Here is a 22931-nt window from a genome sequence, read left to right on the forward strand (position 1 = left end):
GCGGTGTATTTTGTAGACAAACATTGACATGTTTAGAAGTCATTCGCACCAGTGCGCCTAAATATTTTTTTGCACTCGCACGCCATCATTTTTACTCGCATGTGCGAGTGAAATGGGCGCACTGTAGAGCCCTGCATGCCATGCTGACGATGATGATTATGATGACTTATTAATTGCGATAATGTAATGATGTGGTTATGATAACGTAAGGCCGTGCTGTGTACGGAAATGTAGGCTACAAAACATCAAGTCATATTCATGCACAGCCAACTAATATAGTAGGCCTAACCTATACGATAGGCTACTGGAAGACATTAAAGATAATTAGTTAATGTAGCTATAATGTTACAAAATGTACCAGCAATGTAGTATAGCCTACAGGAATAAAATATTCCCAGCAACAGCCCTGTTTATTTTGTGTTGTTTCAGTTGTCCTACAGTGATTAACGTCTAAATCTAGGTAATCTAATCCTAATTTAGCTCTTTACACATGGGCTTCAGTAACTGTTTGGTGCTGCTGTCAGTTGAGCATTGTAGTTTAAATGTAGCCTATTGAATAATTTGAAATGATACTTTGAATTCAAGCAGAAACTCTTCTTTAATAATTGCTTGTATATCCTAGGCTACTTGAATATGGAAATCATGTAGGCCTACTCCATGGCTACCTCTGATCAGTCAGATAGCCAATGAGGCCTAGGCCTATCCCTTTCAGTGCTCCATGACGGTTGAAAATATATGCATATTTAAGGGTAATGCAAAGATTTTGTATTTAATTAGGTGCGCCCGACCGATTTGAGGTCCGCCCCTGATGCTTAGAGACAAGTAGAATTTGGAGCCGAGTTGTATGCTTTGAGATGAACCATGCTTTGTTCCTACTATGCGTTAGGTATTGAGCATGCACAAAGTATCAGTGGTTTTCAACTTCAATGAATGCTTCTTAATAGGCCTACTATGGTAGCCTGACGAGCTACTATGGCACAACATATTCAAAATGATCGTCCTTTAACATTGATGTTGCAAAACTAAGTAATGCCAAGCCTACTTTCCGTGCTACCTGTATAACGACGTTTAAATTACACAAATATTTAATATAAACTTAACTTAATCAATTTCACTGAAATCACTTGATCAAATCGGGGTATCACAGCATGAATCAATTTTGTAAACCTAGACATTTCATTCATGTGCAACCGATGTAGCCTAGCCTACATGATAAAATCAAGTAGGGCTAATTCTATTCCAGCGATTCTTTTTTTCAGTGTAGGCTTAAGCAATAGCCTAAGGAAGCGAAGGTTATTGTCATAGGTATAAACTGAACACCCCAAAGCATTCGATTGGTGGGTGGTCCCTTTACGAAAAATAATGCAATGCATTTTGTCAATATCTACTGTATACTGCATTCACGAATATGAAGAGCAATGAATTCCTCAAAATCTGCAGTTATTTGTCTGCAAAACCTAAACAAGCAACACAATTAACTAACATTGAAGTTAATTGCCAAGTTATCTTACCTTTAACATTTTACATTTGAGTTAAAGTTAAATCCTGTCTGTTAATGAATGTTAGCTCCAATATTGTCGACGCGGGACAACGCAGCCTGTTTCATGGAAAGTGAAACTAGGAGGGAGGCGGGGTATTTCACTGGACGATTTTCAGCAGCTGTCACAGATCTACGACGGAGTATTAGGGCCAGACCTGAAGAAAAAAAATATTTTTGCCATGGCGAGATTAAACTCGACATGTTGACTTTAAAGTCGACATGTCGACATTAAACTCGACATTTCGAGAATAAAGTTGAAATATCATGTCGACTTTAATCTCGACATGTCGACATTAAACAGCTCGGGACGATTGAAAAGGAGAATGAATGAAACATTGCAGTTTTCTTCGAGTGCAACAATGATTAGACATACATCATGTGGACAAAACATAGAACATATTAACCTCCGTTGCTCAGCCAAATAGCCTACTTTACTGTTATCACGGAGTTACAGGCTAAATGCAATGGTCAAAAGTAAACGTCATAGTTTATTTATTTATTGTAGGCTTATTATTAAAGAGTGTTTTTCATCTAAAGGTTCAACTTCATGCTTATGCACTAGACTAGGTATACTAAGTGCTCTCCCCAATCCCAGACTTTCACATTGCATGTTTGTTTGTAATGGATGCAAAACAGCCTGAATGTCTATGGAGGGATGAATGAAGCTGTCCTCCAGACCAGGCAACCCCATGTAGGCCTATAAGTAAATGCACACATATTCCCTCACGGGATCAAAAGAGTATAGGCCTATATACATATCTGTGTTTATAGCCTCCTATATGTATTGCAGGTGAGACATGGAAAAGCAGTTTTAGAAAAATGAGTTTTGCATGTTAACTGGAGAGTGACGGCCTGTGGGTCATGAAGGGCAGTTATTTGGATGTGCGGTGGCCTTACCCACGTAAAACAGAGTGAAAAAACATTTTGTAGCCTACTATACATTATATCATTGGAAACATGTATTATTCTAGCTATATAATAGTGCATGGTATAACCGCGAGATACAGCGCTTCACGATGACTGCAATGAGAAGACGCAATGAATACCTGCAATCTAGCAATCTATCTGAAATAACACCTATTTGAAGTCGGCCTATTATTCATGTCACATATTGTGTGTTAGTGTAGGCTACATAGCTTAAACTGTAGGCTATGTTTAAACTTTATTTCGAGTTTAATGTCCGCATGTGGACTTTAAAGTCGACACGTCGAGATTAAAGAAGATAACTTTATTCTCGAAATGTCGAGTTTAATGTAGACATGGCGACTTTAAAGTCGACATGACATTTCAACTTTATTCTCGAAATGTCGAGTTTCGAGAATAACATGTCGACTCGACATGTTGACTTTAAAGTCGACATGTCGACATTAAAGTCAACATGTCGAGTTTAATCTCGCCATGGCAAAAATATTTGTTGTCTTCATGTGTGGCCCTAATACTCCGTCGTACAGATCTGATGATCTTCGTCGACATTATCATCATCACAGGGACAGGGCAAGGTGTGGATGTTGTGTTTATATTAGCCTATGTTTTGTCATTGCTATTGCCTCTTTTTTGGGGGAAAAGAAATTCCCACTTCCACTTCCATCTGCTTTCACAACATAAACCACGAGAAATCTGTTTCACTTCCTGTACCCCTGGAAACATTCATTTTGGCGGGTGTTAATAAAAACTTACAAGCCAGTTTGGCCGGTGATGCATGAGGCATTACGTGCATGATGGCCTACATAAGTCTCTGTTCTCGGTCATATATCCCCCTGGGAGTATGGCGCGGGAATCGTGCCTAAAACCTTCCGACCGTCCATCTGATCAACCAACCGATCGACCAACCGAACGTCATACCACCCGCCTTACTTACATGTATCAGAATAATTTCCTTTTTATAAGCAGCCTATATGAACTTACACGTATCCAACATGTGCCCAGAATTGTTGCAACATGTACTTATTCTGTTGGAACATGATGGATACATGTAGGCTTGTGTTGGAACATGAATACATGTAGGAACACTGCACAATGTTGAAACTTCATTAAATGAACATTCATTAGTCTATTTGTGTCGTTATTAGTGACAAGCTATTGCTATTGTTGCTCAAACTATTATGCGTTATAACCATCGGCAAAACAGGACAACCAATTATCTGCGAGATATGAGAAATGCCATAGGCTGGCCTTACTACATTTTCTCTTTCTTACATCAATACGTTATGGAAGCATATGAGCCCACTTCAAATCTCCAAATATGTGATTATGTATCCTAGCCTATAGGCTAAGTTTAACAACGTTTTATGGACAATATCCCTCGGACTAGCCCTCGGACTGCAATTTGAATAGATTTTGCTGTGCTTTACTCTAAAAGTAGACCTACGGCCATTTCTTAGAGTGGCTTGAGATTAACATAGCCTAAATACTGTAATGTTGACACTAATAAAGATACGTTTATAATAGGCTAACAAATGAAAAGTGTTTTCAGCTGAAATGGCATGAAGGCTATATGTGGACCGCCTGGACCTTTGAGCAAAAACATCAGCAGACAGAGAAGCCCCTCAGTGTAGCAATGCAGACTGTTCGGGGGACCTACTATCCAACTGTGGGTCGCCAGTCGAACTGACAGGCTTATCATAAATTCGCATTTATTTCAATTTGGCTATAGGCTACGATTAAAGTTCACAACTAGGCCTACTCGCAATATGCTGTCGACAACTTGACTAGTTAACCACAATTTGTAGCCCTATTGGTCATGTTAAGCATTACTTGCAATGTGAAACTAAAATCTAAGACAGTAGAAAATTATGTTTTTAATTGAATTAAGTCTTTCAACATAATTTTCTACTGTCTTAGATTTTAGACAAAATGCACCAAAAACAAAACCTCCGGAGAGGTAGCTACACATTTGTTGTTGCATGATAAAGCAATGAACGTGCTGGTAGGCGTTTGACATGACGTTTGATGGATCCACCGGATGGTAGGAAGGGAGGTTTTTGGCATCATTCCCGCGCTATATTGGCAGTACTTCCTACATTTCCCATGACAACTGTGCCGTAATGCTACGTGACAGTTTCCTACTCCCATAGACATAATATACATAGACGCCGCATCGACCGCTACTCCTTACTAGCGCTGACGAGATTTGGAGCCGCCATCTTGAACCGGTCATCCACTCCACTCAGTGTAATCTGTTTGGCCTGTGAGATGAGCTGTCAGCGCACTTAATTAATCATATCTCACTGAATACCGAACAGATTCTCACTCGTTTTTTTTTGCTGCAAAGGTCATACATGTAGCTATGATACAGGACACATGATTTAGCGTATTTTAATATTCATAGTGGGTTTAACAGTAATAGAATATTCTGATATATGATATAAAGTGACCTGACGTCCGATATCAAAACTGGGAACATAATCCATGTTTGACAGCATAGACAAAACTAGTTTGATACAAGTTTAATGAGTTAAATATAGTTCACAGTTGACAGAAAAGTTCCATCAACAGCATTATTCACAGAAAGGTTCTATAAACATTTAAGTGAGATCAGTGCCATTCAGACATCTGAGGGGTATTCCAAGTAGGCCTATGTGGTTTAGTGACAAACTTGGGTAAATTGACAGAATAAGTTGTAAACCTTCCAGTAGAAAAGCTGTATACAGGAAACATGGTTGTGTGTATTTTAATATTCATAGTGAAATGGAGTAACTGGGTTCAATATCAACAGCATTTGTTAGACAAGTTCCATAAATATTGTAAAGTGCAAGTTTGTAGGTTTGTTTCTGATCCTTAAAAAATAGACATTGGTTTGGCATAGTAAGTGTAACTTCATCAATTCAAGACAAAAAGGTGACTTGTCACTTGTACAGTGTCAATGGGTTCATCAACAGCATCTGTTATTTACAGTTCACAGAAAGCTTTCAGCCCCAATGAAGAGATTAAATAAATAAGAATTAAGAAACACTTTAGAAACTGCTAAGATCAGCCCCGTTCATTGCAATCAGTAAAGAATCGGGGAGTGTCTTCACAGGCTCAGTGAGACAGAGGTTACTGTCATGCAGTTGGTTCTATGATTTCGATAACTGGTGCATGTAATTTTGTATGTTCCCACCTTGCTAAAATTGCTTGGGTACACTTTGGCTAAGAAAAAAGTGCTTCAGACAGCAGGTGGGCAAATAAGATAGCAGTACATAGTGAAACTGGGTAAACTCCCTAAAAGAGGACTGAGTCAACCAGACGATGGGAAAATGGGACACAGAGTGGTGAATGCAGGTGATGAAGGTGGAGCTCATAAATCAAATATTCAGTCACAGTGTAGCAGATGCCCTCCAATACTGCAATGAAGAGCTGCACCTTCCTCAGTTCCAGGGATGTGAGGAGACTATTCAGTTCATTCACAGTCTCCTTGAGCAAGGCAGTTGTTCTGGGGAGATATAAAATAAATAAATGAATAAAATGAATAAAGGAATTTGAGAGGCATCTTATTCTTGTTAGGGTAAATGACATGTGAATAAATACAGTGTTGGGCAAGCTACTTAGACATTGTAGTGAGCTAAACTATCAGTTACTCTGCTATGAATAAAACACTACACAATACTACCACCCAGTCAAATGTATTATTAACACAAACACAGCAGTAGGCTAGTTCTCTACATAGGAAGCTACTTTAAATTGTGCCAATTACACATGACAAGAAAAGTGTAGCTTGTGTGGCTAAGCCACTTGATAAATAAAGAAGTTAAGCTATTGAAAAGTTACTTTATTCAGAAAATAGTGAAGCTACCAACACGCTTAGGCTACAAGTAGCAGCTAGCGATTGCCCAATAATATAGGCTACAGTCTGTGCCACTTGTGTAAAATTCGCCAGCCAAATCTAGTATGATTTATTTCTACAATAGCCTTTTTGTGTCAGTTGTAATCTAAGTCAGTGTAATGGAATATGACTTATTAAGTCTCAGTTCATAGCCAGGTGAACACCGAGTAAACAGCCTAGCTAGCTGGCTACGATTCTCATACAGTAATATCAAAGATCCTTGCTCCTTCTCAACTCTCTGGTAATATTCTATTCACAAAATTCAACCATTAGTACGGTAATGTTAAATCTTACTTGAGAAAAGTAAATCCCCCGAGCCCTGTTTGCGATGGTTCGTCGATTTGAGCAGGAACATGCTGCACAGTACTGGCATCTTGTGTCTTCTGCTGCAACGCAACGAGGAGGATGACCGGTCCAAGATGGCGGCCGCATTTCTCGTTTCCAGCAGCCAATGCGGCGTCTATGTATATTATGTCTATGCCTACTCCCATTGGCTGCGCGCAGTTTGCAGTTTGCAGTGAAATCTACTGTATGAGTGAAACCAGCGCAAAGGGAGCGTCTACCAGAAAACTCAAGGAATTAGAAGAATGAACGGAGCCAGAGCAGAGCATAGACTGAAAGAGGAGGGAGTTAACCAGTAAAGTAAAGTAAAAAGTACATAACACAAATAGCCTACATAACACGTTACGAATTATTAACGCAATACGCATTGTGTTTACCTATTTCCTTTGTGGAGGGGCTGATGATGTCATGTAGCGGAGTCAGCAAAGCCTGAAGCAGCTAGATAGTTTCTTTTATTGTCTATGGAGTAGGCCTAAGCTGAAGATGGAGAGAAACGTGAGGAGCTTAGACGAAAATTATCAGTTTTAAAAAGTTGCCTGATCAGTGATCACCACCACCACCACACGCATCACGCACTGTGCGTAGGTCACTGAGAGACAGAGGAGGGAGCAACATTTAGCCAATAAATAGTAGCTGTACTGCAAACTTTTTTTCACTCTAGAGAAAGTATACAATGTCAACGTGCACCAACAGAATGCATCATAAAGATGATAATTTTCCGGTCCTCTCTATAAACATCGTAGGCCCTATGCTAGCCTACTCCATTTATTTGAGAACGCGTCTGAGCATGCAGGAGAGGGAGAGAAAACAGTGGCAGCTTCCAGCTGGCCTGTCATTATTGATGATAATTGATATCTCCATTTTTTATAAAGTTAAGATTAAACTAAATGCGGTGGTGGTTGGGACAGACTTTTGTGGGCGAGAAGAGGAATGACGCAGGGGATGAGGATATTGACAGAGAAATAGATAGACAGATAGATTGATAGATAGATAGAGATCCCAAACATGAAATGAAGTGTTTGCACTTTCTGTGTATATTTTGTGGTATGTATTCATGCCAACAATGTTAATAAAATGATCAAATGCATTCAGTGACACTCATCTCATAAACTCATAATTCTCCGGAATTTCACCGGGAAAAAATTGGCTAGTAGAAATTCTGATTGGCTAGTATCTTTAGAAAGTTACCAGCCACATTGGCTGGTGATCAAAAAAGTTAAATTTAGAACCCTGATTGTAGCCTCTTGAGACCATCCTGATCTTGCGAACTCCATTTTAGGTAGATATTCAGTGCAGTTCAATTTATTAATTTAACACCAATTAGGCCTACAAACATAGTTTCAATATTCTTTTCAGAGGACAAACCTGAACGTTTTTTTATTTATTATTTATTTATTTTACCAACACTAGCTAAGCTATGCATGCGCACTGCACAGCCACAGGGTAAAGATCAACCCTTAAACTTTGTTGGCTGTTGTAACCTAGATTTTGCATATGTTTGTATAGGCTACTCTTGCTGATTTCAGACTTGGATCTGTTTGTTTGTCTTTCATTTGCATTATTAATAGGACATTATGTATAACCTATAAACGTACACAGTAACTTACCTATATGTAGCTAGGCCTATCCTCTATCTTAAATGTTGACTTGTTTATTTAAAAGATGCTAAATATTTATACATTTTGTATGTAATAAAATATGTATTCAAGTATCAAGGGTTATTTGGTTATTAGTGCTCCATTAATTGTAACCAGGGGAGTAGTGGTAAAATAGATAATATGGTTGGATTTTTGAATGTTAAAGTTGCAATTGGTGAATGAACTCTTTTGAGAGGTGGATAAACTCTATTTATGAAATTTCAGAGGTGGATAAACTGTGTTTACCTGCATTTAGCCTCCACTACATCCCTGATTGTAACTGTTCAGACAATGTAGGCCTGTGTCAGCTAAAATGCTAAGCTAATGAACAACAGTGCTGCATTATGATCTGCACATGAACGACAATCTGAGAAGCACAAACTACCTCATATTGCACAATTACATCTATGGCCGTTGAGCCGAACACCTGCAGGCCCATAGCACACCTTGAACCACACAAAAAGTTAACTCCTTCAATTGGTAAAGGCTTATTGTAGGTTAGGTTGTGAAATCAGTTGAAATCCTTGTAGGACCATAAACACCATTTTTGGATAGACCTAATGAAAAATGGGAGGAAAATGCAGGGGTCTCCGGCCACTTTTGTGTGTGTTTGCATCTGAGCTTCTGTTTTTTGTCTTGTGTTTCTTTTCTTTGTGCTTCGACTTGTATGTATACCCTAAACAATTTAAATAATAATTAAAAAAAAAAGAGGTACCATCCACTGAGGTGCCACCCACTAGTTTCATTCCTCAACTGGTGAGAAGATTCCCACTGGCTAAGTCAGATGGCATTGGCATTGTCCACAATGTCCAGCAGGGGGCAGAGTAGGAAAGGAAATCAAAGAGATTTCTTCAAGGGAGTACACCTAACCCAGAGCTGTACAATGCATTATTCCCAGTTAAAATGTAAGGGATATTAGACTTATACCAGAACATAAGTAAAAAATATATAACTAAAATGCTTTTGGCATTTTGCCAGGCATGTCTGTATCAACATTGGTGAATGTCAAGTTTCTCTTAAAGATCTTTAAGGAGCTTAAGCAATTAGTCTTACCTTATACAGTAGGCTACTGTATCAATGGAATTTTAAATCAAATACATAAATGTATTGTGTATGAGTATTATATTTTATTATACATAAGCCAATTATCTTTTATTTTATAAACTAATTGAAATACTGTCAGAAATAGTATGAAAGATTTTTTACAGACCTGCATATACTGTATGCACAACAATACATTACAGTGAAACTGTAATGTATGTTGATGTACTTTTTACAAATTATATTTTTTTAAGTTTCGTCTTAAGGTATGCTATTTCTTATTTAATATTTTGCTGAATTAAATGTAGCATTGTATCTCATGTCAATCTATTTCTCTTTCAGCTTGTGTCATCATGTTAGATGTTGATCCATTTTTATTTTACCCATCTGAAAATGTGTTGCCGTCTTACAGAATATTTTCCTTTCTCCCTGAACACTCATTGTCTTTGTCTCATCATGGTTTCAGTCTATTAAGGTTTTGCACCTACGTCATAATGTCATGTGACCGTTTGTTTACAACTAGAGTGGTAGGCAAGAATGGTAGGCAAGGCACTGCAGAGAGTGGTAGGCAAGCCTACAACAGTCGGGTTGCATAGGCTACACATAGTTACAAATAGCTTCAAAATTGAAATTTTAATATCAAATATTGACCGGGATGCCGACCACTTGTGTAGGCCCTAACAGTTGGTTTTACAATAAGAAGCAAAAGGCTTAATTTAACGACCGTTTAGCCTACCTATCCTCATGGTTGTGGAGGATGATCGTTAGCAGCTGTGAAGTCTTTTATTCTCAAGATAGCCTAATGGTGTAGCCTACTGTCTACACTAAGACGTAGGGCTAAAATACAACTATCTACAGTCATCCAAAAATGAATTGCCAGAGACAGGCTATGAAGGGAAAAAGTGCAGCATTTTAAACATGGCAAGATTATTTTTACCGGAACAGTTTGTTCTAATTTGTCTCGTGAAATACGTGCTTGTGGACATCAATCACCTATCTTCTGTCCTTCTATTTCAAGTTATCATGTGTGTCATTTGATTATATAATCACAACAAATGCTAATAAATGAAAACAGAATAGGCTGTTGTGCTATAGGCTAACGTTACAGGTCACTTAGGCTAACTCCCCGTGATGTCAAAATAAACTGATTTGATCCTAATAGTTTAGCGATCACACACAACAACTTAACACAGCAACCTCAAACACCACTGTTGAACCTAGGCTACTGCTTCAGTCATGTAAGAAATAAGCAGTTTATGAATTATCTTTACCCGTTTAATCAAGTCCACATGACCAAAATAACAACATATTTAAAGGCTGAGCTAGCATAACAGCCTAATATAGGCGATGCTGCAATGGATAACTAATAAAAAGTTTCACACAATTAATGAACTTTATCACTCACATTCTGAGTTTTTCTGGGTGGTTATATATCCATGCAGATCGTCTTGGAATAAGCCATCGCTGTTATATGATAATAATAATAATAATATAATAATAATATGTTAAAGGATTCATGACTAACGCCATTAATGTTATGATGCTGACTGACGCTGGCTATACCAGTAGCTTCTAGGCTACCGTTTTAAAGTCTACTGCCTACCAAAACCTGTCGCTGTTCAGTTGAAGTTAAATGATCAAATATTGTTTGATTTTGTGTCAGCTTTCAGAAGGAAGACATGTTCCTTTCTGGTCAAATTTCACAGCTTCTAAGAAAGGCTATCGTCTAAGAAAGGCTATCATCTTCGTGTAAACCGAGTTTTGAACAGAGAAAAAAAGTTAGGCTACCATTAGGCTACATGCAGGTTCTCCGATACAGATCAATGCACCAAATCAGGGCGATTTTAGCGAAACAACGTTCCTGTGACAGGCTATCAAATATTGAACAATGGGATAACGTTTCATCATCACCTTTATTGATGCCTGAAATGTTGACATTGCTGAAATACAGAGATGTAGCCTACTGAGAGGCAGCTGCAGACAACGATGTTCAATGGGTTCAACTTGTCCCTTGCCTACCAGCTGGATGTAAACAAAGCTATAGAATCTAGAATACGTCACATGAAAAACGTTAATTCCATTAAGCTTTATTCAGTCTGTTCCATTATACTTTGTCCAGTCGTTACATATTTTATTTTTTGTGTTCTCTCGTTCCTTCCTCATCCTCGTTTCACACCATCAACTCCTCTCTGTTCTTTGTGCTGTATTGATCTAATGTGCGTGTGAGTAACACACACACACACACACACACACACACACACACACACACACACACACACACACACACACACACACACACACACACACACACACACACACACACACACACACACACACACACACACACACACACACACACACACACACACACACACACACACACACACACACACACACGGCAGCCGTGGCCTACTGGTTAGCACTTTGGACTTGTAACCGGAGGGTTGCCGGTTCGAACCCCGACCAGTAGGCCACGGCTGAAGTGCCCTTGAGCAAGGCACCTAACCCCTCACTGCTCCCTGAGCGCCGCTGTTGTTGCAGGCAGCTCACTGCGCTGGGATTAGTGTGTGCTTCACCTCACTGTGTGTTCACTGTGTGCAGTGTGTTTCACTAATTCACGGATTGGGATAAATGCAGAGACCAAATTTCTCTCACGGGATCAAAAGAGTATATATACTTATACACACATACAGAGAGAGAGAAAGAGAGATACAGAGAGAGGGAGACAGAGAAAAAGAAAGGGGGAGAGAGAGACTTACATACTGACATGCTGTGCATGCACACAGACAATTCCATAAAAAGATGTTCTATTCATTCTCACACACACACACACACACACATACAAACACTTAATGATACACTGAGCATTGAGTTGCACCCTGTAAGCCTACCCTAAACCAAAACCTTACTTGGATACACTCAACTATTCACCCTCAGTCAGCTACAGTGAAATGCAGGAGTTGATATGATTATGCATGAGGTCATATGCATTGAACTTTGATTTGAATGTATGTGGAGTGTAGGTGCATGTTGTGCATCGGTGCTTTATTATAGTAAATTGTTAACATGGAAGCCAGTCTGAATTTACCCCGTCCATAAAATCTGAGTTCGGGAAACTCGGTCTGGCGTCGTTTCATCATTCTACGAAAACGTGCCATTTTATGTCCCTCAAACAAAAGTGTCGTGCAAAGCTGAATTAACATTTTATTCGTAATTATTTTATATTTTAGGAAATATAATAATGGGAAAAATAAATTATTTACTTTTTAAGAATTCATCCTTTTTTTAAAGGATTTTAAGCACTTTTTGTATTATTACAAAAGCTGTAAAAATGGCTTGTCCCTTGGTATGACTTGTCTAGTATTATAGGCTATTTAGGATTTAAAAAAAGTCAAACTATCATAAAAATAAATACACATATAAAAAGCCTCAAGTGTTTGTTCATGGATCATTAAACAATTTTATTTGGAATGTTTTTATATTTTATATTACATTTGTCCCCATGTTGTCATCAACCCTGTTACTGTACTTTTGGATAAAACCCCCCTTGGAGAAAATGAACTGTGCAAAAAGTTACATTATATAGCAGCTACTGTATTACAGGCATTGTGTTTCAGACAGTCCTATCTTGTTCTCTCTCTCAGAAATTCCCTGTGTGCTCAGAATGAATCTCCGCTCCTCGCCTTGTTTAACTGCCAAAGCGCTGTGCTAGACCTGTACAGCTGGTGGTACATGACTGTATTAAAAAGATAACAGTGTTCCCTGGTCTTCCAGTGCAGTCTGACCTCTCCCCCTTCTATTTCCTTCCCATATGAGCCCCTTTTTACCTCAGAAGCTCACTCCTCTTTGGGTCTCTTCTACTGCTTCTCCTGAGAAGAGGCCGGATTGAAACTGAAATTCTGAACCCCTCAGTGTGAGTGTGTGATCTGCCCTGCCACACAGGGTCTCCCACAGAGCGATAGACGACCATGAGACCCGAAGGACTAGACTGGTCCCCAATGTGTATTTGCTTTCCCACTCTGCCTATTAGGGCCAGGGGGGACCTAGTCCAGGAATCCACCTCTGCTAGGCTACTTTAATTGATTTTATGACAACAAAAGGAGAAGAGGTTCACATGCTCCTTTCCGTATATAAATGCAGGGTTGCACGCTCAGCAATATTGCTATTCCAGCTGGATACTGCTGTATCAGTCATTTTGTGTGGCTGATTGCTTATGGTCATGCACATTGTGCTGTGTTGGTCTATTAGTAAGTACTACAGTGGTCCATTTTTGTAAACCAACCACAGTTTCATGTATGTCAACTGAATTGTGTTGTTGATGCTCGCTCAGTTGACACCCGCTTTGTCTTTTTAGTTGTTTTCACTAAAGTAATGGTATCTTGTCTACTAGTAGCCTAGAAATCTAGACGCACCCTAGCGGCAGCAAATGTAATTTGTAATTTGCTGCCAGGGTAGTCTAGGAACTCTCCGCTAGCTTGCGAGCTGGAAAAATTAAACTTCGATAAGGCCAATCACATCGTGTATAGAGTTACTGACATTATCTGACATAATCATGTAGGTATCAGATATGGTCATGTGGACTTTTCTTCTCCACTGTCTTCAGAAAGGCCGGCTCCTCCCATCTCCTGTGAGAGAGGGAGTGACTCCTCCTTGCATGGTCCTCTGCTCCACGACAGATATTACAGCCAAGATTAAGCAGCCTTGCAGGCAAGCAGCTATCTGATTGGCTAAGCCCATTACTAATCTCATCCCAGTTTATGGCCCTTGAGTGAAACGTCATGGCTGCGTGACAGCACAGACGGAAGATGGGAGAAGCCTTTTCGCTAGACTGCAGCAGGACCGCTCTTTGCTGTCATGTGGTGAAATTGTGTGTTGAATCTATTTTTGTGAAGACAAGTCCCTAAGGTCAATGAAGGCTCTTGTCGCTCAGATGCAATCTCGCTGATTGAAACCCAGTGGCATGCGACCCTCAGATTGATCCGCTTGTGATCCAATGCATGGTGAGCAGCGGCAGAGAAATACTGCGAAATGAGATGAGGATGAGAGAGACAGAGACAGAGAGAGAAAGATAATAAGGAGAGAGAGACAAAGAGAGAACGATGATGAGGAGAGAGAGAGAGAGAAAGATGAGGATGAGAGAGAGAGACAGAGAGAAAGATGAGGATGAGAGAGAGAGAGAAAGATGGAGAGAGAGAAAGATGAGGATGAGAGAGAGACAGAGAGAAAGATGAGGATGAGAGAGAGAGAGAAAGATGGGAGAGAGAAAGATGAGGATGAGAGAGAGAGACAGAGAGAAAGATGAGGATGAGAGAGAGAGAGAAAGATGGAGAGAGAGAAAGATGAGGATGAGAGAGAGACAGAGATAGAAAGATAATGAGGAGAGAGGGACAGAGAGGAGGGCAGGGAGATCAGATTGGATGGACAGGGTTGGCCACAAGCAGAGAGAAAGATAAAGGGCTAGTGTGGGAGTGGAGTTTGCAAGCCTCAAGACTGACCAGAGGGCAGACATGATTTGGATACTGTGACAGCGGCCCGTGCTCATGTGTGCAAGCGCATGTCAGTACATGTGAGTGTGCATGCACGTGGGTCTGTGTGTGTGTGTGTGTGTGTGTGTGTGTGTGTGTGTGTGTTTGTGTGTGTGTGTGTGTTTGAGAGAGAGAGAGAGAGTATGTGTTCAGTCATGCAGAAGGGATAACTGTGGGATGGCTGCCCTGCCATAGTGAGCATCAGTGTCACATTTCCACGAGTGAGTTTGACCGCTCTGTTGCAATATCCCTGGGTAAGGCTTCTGCAGAAACAACAAGGTAAGAAATTACCCTCTTTTCACTGTCCACCACTGCTCCAGCCTGTCTCCCCCTCTCTCTCTCTCTCTCTCTCTCTCTCACACACACACACACACGACCATGTGGTTTTATTGTTTGTATTTCCAGAGAAGCATCAGCAACACATAGTCCACATGAAAATATGCCTCTTAGATGCTAGACACTGACAGTAGTGGCTAGGTGATCTGTTTTGGTGTTCTCATGCATGTGTTGTCATGTTGTCATTTATGTGTGTTGGTCACTCACTGATCATTTGCCCAGAAGTCTTCATGAGAGATGTTCAAGTGCTTGACCTGGCTTCATCCCTGGTTGAACGTTTGTGTGTATCTGTTGTATATTTGCATTGAGTGCATGTGTGTGTGTGCGTGCGTGCGTGCGTGCGTGCGTGCGTGCGTGCGTGCGTCCATGTGTGTGTGTTTACTACATGTGTTTTTTCTAGAGCTTGCTCATTCTCCCAGTGGTAATCAGGCCGGTTAAAGGGCTTAGTGTTCCAGAGTATCTGGCTCGGTTTCAAGACTTGAATCAACTGCGTTGGGAAGTATTGCCTGTCCAGTCTCATAAGGCCCTCATTCATATCCCCTCTTAGGAGTTTACAGCCAGCTTTGGGAGCGTGTGCCGGCTAAGAGCTGAGTTCTTTATGACCCGAGTGGAACTGACAGATGCAACAAGGGCTGCTAATTACATAACCGAACAAAAGAGCCGATTACAGCATTGCAAGATGTCATCCAAGTATTATCTGTGAGGTAATAACGGGAACATGAAAAGGGGAGTAAATTAGAGTGGACATGCAGAGAGAGGGAGACAGAAAGAGAGAGAGGGGGAGAGGGAGGGAGATTTTTTTTTCTCAGAGCAGCTGAAGTAGATAGAGCATGTGCGACTGAGGAAAGAATAAGAGAGAACGAGCCAAGAATGAGAAGTGCTGTTGCAGGAAAGAGAGCTACTGCGAGCGGGAGAGAGAGAAGTTGCATTGTAGAGCAGACTGTTAGAAAGATGAAGGGAAAAAGAAGGGAGATAGATATGAACAAGTGCAGGCAGAGAGGAAGAGGTATGAAAAGAGTGCCCCCGGGGCTCAGCAGTATAGGCCAGAGCCATATGATTACAGTGTGTCAGTCTCCCCAGTGAGAAAGCACTGCAGCGCGCTGCGCTCGCCCTCCCTGGCTCCCCATCTGCTGACAAATGAAAAATGATGTTTAGAGGTCATTTGCACGGCAAATCTCTCTTTCTCTCTCACACACTTTCACTCACTCTCTTTGCCCTCTCTCTGACTTCAACTGATATGTGTGTCTGTTTGTTGTATACCATTATATGGAGCTTTCCAGAGAAATCCTACCAACTAAATTACTCCTAAATAAATGTAAGAAAGTATGAAACACAGCTCAGTATTATTACAAAATACCTCGTAATGTCACATGTGCTGTTTGGGACAATGGCAGACGGGGTAGTGTTCTCTGGAGTGGTGGGTGGGTGGCCGAGGGGTGGAGTGGGGTGGGGTCGGGGGTCAGTAAACTGGGTATGCTGACTCAGGCCTCTCCGTGCAGGGGGGGGCACGGGACATCAATACTGCGCTGGTATCAGCAGACTAGCTCAACAGACTAGCTCAGCACACAATGGGCTGAGTGCACAGAGCACGCCGAGTGAGCCCTCACTTACTCACCTCTAAGCCCTGTTATGCTATTGTAGACTTAGCATATCAGTCATGGTGCTGTTAGACAGTGAGAAGAGCTTATTTTTCAAAGCTGATTAACTTACATTTGTTCAGTGCCATTCAGGAGATGAGAGAGCAATAGGAGCTGATTGAGAAGTGCGTGTTGGTTTTTGTAATTTGTTGTGTGTGTGTGTGTGTGTGTGTGTGTGTGTGTGTGTGTGTGAGAGAAACACCCTTCTAGTGGGTCTTCAAGGACTTACCACTGGGTTATCACTGGAACTTTTCTGTTTGGGGAAGAGAAGGAATCAGATGGTGGCTGGCAGAGAGCAAAGCAATGTTTTCATGCCTGGCCATGGTTGTTGGATTGGTGGGCTGTCCTGGCCTGACCTGCTGGCAGACTGGGGAGGTCAAGGATGGGATTGAGTGGGAGCTGAACACCACACACACCCTTCCCTCAATGGTCAGTGGCACAGTCAGAGAATTTGGACCTGTGTGACTCTTGGTATTGTGTTTTAATTTGCTTGGAGCATCTTGTGTAAGTTTTGCACAGGGACATGGTGAAAGTATCAGTGGAATTCAGTTCAGTAGTTGTGTAAGTGTGTATTTCCCTTACCAAATATCCCTACTCAAGACCTTAAACCTAAAGACTTAAACTTGGAGAATTAAAGATTGGACCAGCTTTCTGCGGATAACTAGGTGAATACCTGTCTTCCCACAAGTTTTTGTTAAACTAGAATTCTGGTATTTTTTCACATAGATCTCCGTTTCTCGAGGTCACCAAGTACTGTCGATGCGAAATAAAACAACAAAAATCGACCTAATCTACCTGCTACCTGGCGCAAATTGCTGCAGCCAACAGCTAGAGCAGTCAGGCAGCTACAGTGCTACCCTCAGTGGTGGCATCTTTAAAATGATGCGTCAGCAAAGAGCACAGTGTGAGTATTAAACATCATCACATATCACTTAAAAGTTCAGGAAGACACTCCACTTGAAAAGTGTCTAAAAATGCAGGAGAGTCCTTCCCAAAAGCAAGCTGACGAAGAAAGGGAACGAACTCCAGAGATATATTTAGTCATTGAATATCTTACAGTAAGTAAGGTTGACATGTTAGATTTCCACTGTGGCCTATTTAAGCACAGAGAGTTCTTATGCCTCAGCATGAATAGGGGCTCTGAAAGTAGCTCTCTGCTCTGCCAGTGAAAAAAAAAAACACATCTTGGACCAGAAAAACACATTTCCCTAGAAGAGCAGGATCCTGGATTTGTATGGTGTTGTTTGATGTGCCTTATGCAATATCCAAATACTCCTGTTAAAGTGTTTAAAGGCAGATTTAGTAAAGCATGTTGTTTTGTGCTAAGCAGTTGCAAGCCTCTCTCATAAGACTGGTGACCCATAAACAAGGCTTTGATTGGCCTTCGCCTATCCGCTGAGATCCCAGTGGCGAGGTCACAATATCTCCTATCTAAACTTTACTTACAACCTGTGAAACATTTTGTTATCTCAGTCAACACGAAACATTTTCGTGCAGACCTGTTATTATAGCAGGGGCCTATAGCAGCAAACCAGCTCTTAGATTTAATGCTCTTGAATATAGACAGGTTATTCAGCAACCCAACAGGAACATGGGGAAACATCCTGGAGTTAATACTGACTGAATTTTAAGTGATGCACGTAAACTATTACTACTGTGTGTTCTTCACTAGGAGCTTGAGTGCTCCTTTCTAAAGCACTGGTTCATCTATTTTTCTCATCTGTTGTAGTCCCAGTTAAAAGAATAGATTATATTGTTTATGTTTGTGGATTCGAATATACCTGATATATGACCTAATCCTTGTTAACAGGGTCTCAGCTATAGAAGATAAATGGGAATTGTATGGGTGACTGTTGCTGTGACCTACTGGGCCTTCTTGTGTTTGCATCATTTGGTTAATCAGAGACGGCAGCGACCTGTCATGAGCAGTAAACTGTTAAGGAAAAACATCCAATCAGTTCAAGTGACCTTTTACTGACCCTGCTTGAGCCAATGTGTTTAAGGGAAGTGTGGTGGAACATTCCAGAGTCAGAACTGGTTCTTCATTGAGTTTGCTTAGGATCAAATGCGCAAGCTTAAGGTCACAGAGGTATTGCAGTATTGCTTTCTAAATTTAGTAGGACAGGGGAGTACAGGTGACCTACGTTTAGATTTCCTATGGGGACTCCTGTACCCCAAGTTCAAGCCTCTTTCTTCTGCATTCCTCAAAATACTAACCAGGTTGCAGTTAAGACTAGGCCTACTGGGTTTGCACATTAGAACGGATACAGGAATATGATGTTGCACCTTGTTGAAAAAATCCCATCCCGATGTAATACGATTTACTATGCTGTTGTTTGTGATGAAAATGTACTTGTCTGAGTGCATCTTTATTCTCTACATCGAGAATATGAGATACCTTGAAGGACTTTGGAATTGCTTGCCCTTAGCAGCAAGTGGGACTAGTGGTAACCATGGTTACAGAAAACTCCACCCCCCTTGGCTTAGCTACATCTGATTTATATGCAATAGATTGTGACTGTCAAATCTTCCTCTAATCATTGCACTGGTTGTTGTGAGAAAACTGGTGACTCTAGGTAAAGGTAAAAGTACTGTGACTTAGCTTCTGCTCACCTTGTGAAACTGGTGACATATTAGCTAACAGAAACAGAGGAGAAATTACTGAATACCTATATTTTTCCTAGTTTCTGATTCCAGACACATTCCACACACTGGGAATTACTGGATTTTAGAGAATAGATTAGTAGACACATTCAGTTGAAATACTGGCAGGGTTCTACTGCAGTATTTGGGACACATTGTACATTGGCAAACTCAACCCAACAACAATGAAATTTATTGACAATGTGATTGCTGACCAATGTTATTTTGCCCCCATATCTGAGAGGTGTACGGTGTCATCCAGATTAGTGTGGTCAGAAGAGGTTATGGCTGAGGGGCTACAGCAGTGCAATGGTGCAGGGAGTCCGAGGACCTGGCCAGAACTCTGAAGACACAGCTCTTGGCACAGACAACTATCTGCTGATTGAGTCTCTTGGCAGGTTAGCCTACAGTAAAGGCTCTTTATCTCTAGACAACTGTCTTTCACTCTCTCTCTCTCTCTTTCACTCTCTCTCTTTCGCTCTCTCTCTCTCTCTCGTCTCTAATCATCATTGCCTCTCTCTCCCTGCTATTTTGCAATGACTCTCTCTTCATCTCTCTCACTTTCTCCTTCTCTGTGTTTCTGACGGTCTAAATGTGAAGTGGTCCTCTCCTCTTCCATCCCTCCCTCTCTCCCTCTCCATCCCCTTTGTCTTTGTTTCCTACACTCTGTGTCTGTCTTCTCCTCTGTCTCTCTTTGCATTTCTCTGTGTCTCCCCAAAGCTCACTGATCAGGCCAGACAGATTGGATGACTCACCCACTCAGCACAACATAGATTGAGCAGCAAATACACACACTTTATCTGTACCCCCCCCCACACACACACACACACCCACACACACACACGCACACACACACCAGAGAGGAATGGGAAGAAAATGTATAGCTCTGTTTGTATATGTCTGAACATGAACTATGTGTTCTGTGGGAGATGGCTAGACTCTAGATAGAGTACTAGACTCTAGTAATGGCATATTGTAGATGTATGGGTGGCAGTGTCTTGTGTGAAGCCACTGGCAGATGGGTTAGTAAAGTGATGGATTGGGGACGTCAGCAAACAGAAGCAGTTTCGATACCTTTTTGTAAATATTTTGTAATATACACTTAAAGGTTGTATCAGCGATTGCAGGCCCAAAAAAGGCCCAAACATTAATGATCACATTCGTCTAATCTTTCCTAACGATCTGTTAGCTGCCCGCCCCATAAGCAGGCCGTCAAAAAAACGTCTCTGTTGGCAGCCTAGGATCCGAGATCTGTTCACAAAAACAATTGCTACCAACAAGTGTTGCCAACCACTCAAAGGCAAAATAAAGTGTTCCAACAAATGACCGACGAGATGCGCGTTCAAGAGAGTTTCAATTGCACGGGAGGGAGAGGGAGGGAGCAGCGAGCTATCTCTCTGTTTTGTTTGAGCATCAACAGAAGTGACGTTACCCCGCCATTGCTGGGATACAACCTTTAATCTTTCAAATAAATTTTGCACTGCACATATCGCATCAAATGGAAATGCCACACCTTCACTACAGTGTGCTCCCACACTCTCTCAGATGGCCTTAGCAAAAGCTTTTATGCTATTTGCCCAAACAGAATTTCACACATCTAGGCAGCCCTATCTTACACCCGACGGAAAGCGCGACGCAAGGCTTATTCTTATCTTAGTAAAGCAAGGTTTAGTGGAATCCCTGTGTTCCGTACTGTACATTAACATCTTGTATGCAAACAGATTCTTACACTCAATAAAGTGATGCATTTTTTCGCCATGCGCCATCCACTTTTATTAAACCTTGCGCCCAGGGGTGTGGCAATTAACAACATAAGGTGTGGTCTGGCGCATGATCCAAAAATCGCTATCTTACACCCTCTAAATCTCACTACTCCACTGACCAAGAAAAACCTGGTCTATAGCGAAAGGCGCATATAACACACAGCTGAAGACATACTGTCACGAGATGAAAGCAGCCCTAAGCAACCAGTCCCAAACAACTCCAAACAACTCAATTCAATGGTCAAATGGAAATCACACCCCTTGTCAGTCAATAGTGAAAATAAATAACTGTATAACTGTTTTGTCGTTGACCATGAGTCCACGGTGAAGGTATTTTGACTTTGCCCATGAGTTCAAATAACAGGCGAGTGCAGATGCATGTAGGCTATACTCTGCTAGTCACAAACAGGTTTTAGTAAAGCAAGGTTCAGTGGAATCCCTGTGTTCCATACATGAACGTCTCACATGCAGATTCCTTCAAATGTGCCGCTGACTGTCAAAATACCGATGCACTTTTTGAAGTTGTGCTGTCAAGGGAATGACAGATGTCACCCTCATTGGTTTAAATTATGTTACGTCCAAAACTGATTAAGAAACTGAAGAACAACCCTTTTGAACAATGTTCCCGACATCTGATCACAAAATCACACCCAATGTGGACTGGACATGCTCTAAATGTTTTTAAGCATTGTGCCTTTGACCATCCGTTTCTGATCGCCAGGGCCCCTAATCTTTAGCTCAGAACAGATGACTGGCAGAAAAGACTCACCAGCGATTACAACACTCATCACAGGGCCTACTGCTGTCGCTCATACGTGCTGAGCCACACTTTCAGATATGGACCTGATAATCCACAGAAAGGCAATGAGATCATAGCCACATGGCTTACGACATGGCCTCCCAGACATGCAAAGAGCGGAGGCACTCCAAACATGGCTGATTTCATGTATGCATGAGAGAGGGTAGCTGTGCTGTGCAGCCTCTCTATCTCTATCTCTCTCTCTCTCTCACACACACACACACACACACAAACATACACACTCACACACACACACTTGTGTTTTAATAAAGACTCTTTATTGGGTGGGTACAGGCAAGCTTGGTTTGAAAGGAATGTGATGGCCACAATCCTAATGGCAATCCTGTTAAAAAGCCAAAGAAAACAAAGGTCAAGATCTAAACATGGAAATCTTTCTATCAACACACAATGTGTCGCTGTTTGCAGGACATTGGTGTGTCAGATAAACACTATTAACCAGAAGTCACTTTGGGAGGCTTTTAACTAGTAATGCACATCAATGTATTGATTTTCTATTTTTTCTCAGTTAAGGTTTTTCTATAGTGAGTCTCTCTCTCTCTCTCTCTCTCTCTCTCTCTCTCTCTCTGTCTGTGAGCAATGTGGGTGAGAGCTGCAAATCCCCTCACAGATTGCTCTCTCCTACTCAGCTGTTCAGGCTGTAATTAAGTAATGGCCAAATTAATCCAGTCAGATGCAGATCTGGTGAGGCAGGGACAAAGAAACACACAACACAGTCAGTGCTGACATATTTGCCAGAAAGCCAATCACTATCCATTCTCTCTAACTCATCTCCCCCACACTCTCCTGCCTATTTGCTGCCACTAATGAACAAATATACTTATTGCTTTATCACATTATAGCTTATGC

The 22931-nt window shown here is 41.2% G+C and overlaps 1 long non-coding RNA gene across 1 annotated transcript in view; it reads right to left on the reverse strand.

Annotated features, from left to right (window-relative positions):
• Positions 1-22335: 22335 nt before the first annotated feature.
• The window catches only part of LOC125306788, a 9211-nt gene continuing 8615 nt past the window's right edge, over positions 22336-22931 (reverse strand). Inside the window, exon 3 of the long non-coding RNA XR_007195602.1 lies at positions 22336-22407. This is a non-coding gene — a long non-coding RNA (uncharacterized LOC125306788). The remainder of the gene's footprint in view (positions 22408-22931) is intronic.

This window comes from Alosa alosa, chromosome 1 (assembly GCF_017589495.1).
Source record: "Alosa alosa isolate M-15738 ecotype Scorff River chromosome 1, AALO_Geno_1.1, whole genome shotgun sequence".
Classification (NCBI taxonomy): domain Eukaryota; kingdom Metazoa; phylum Chordata; class Actinopteri; order Clupeiformes; family Clupeidae; genus Alosa; species Alosa alosa.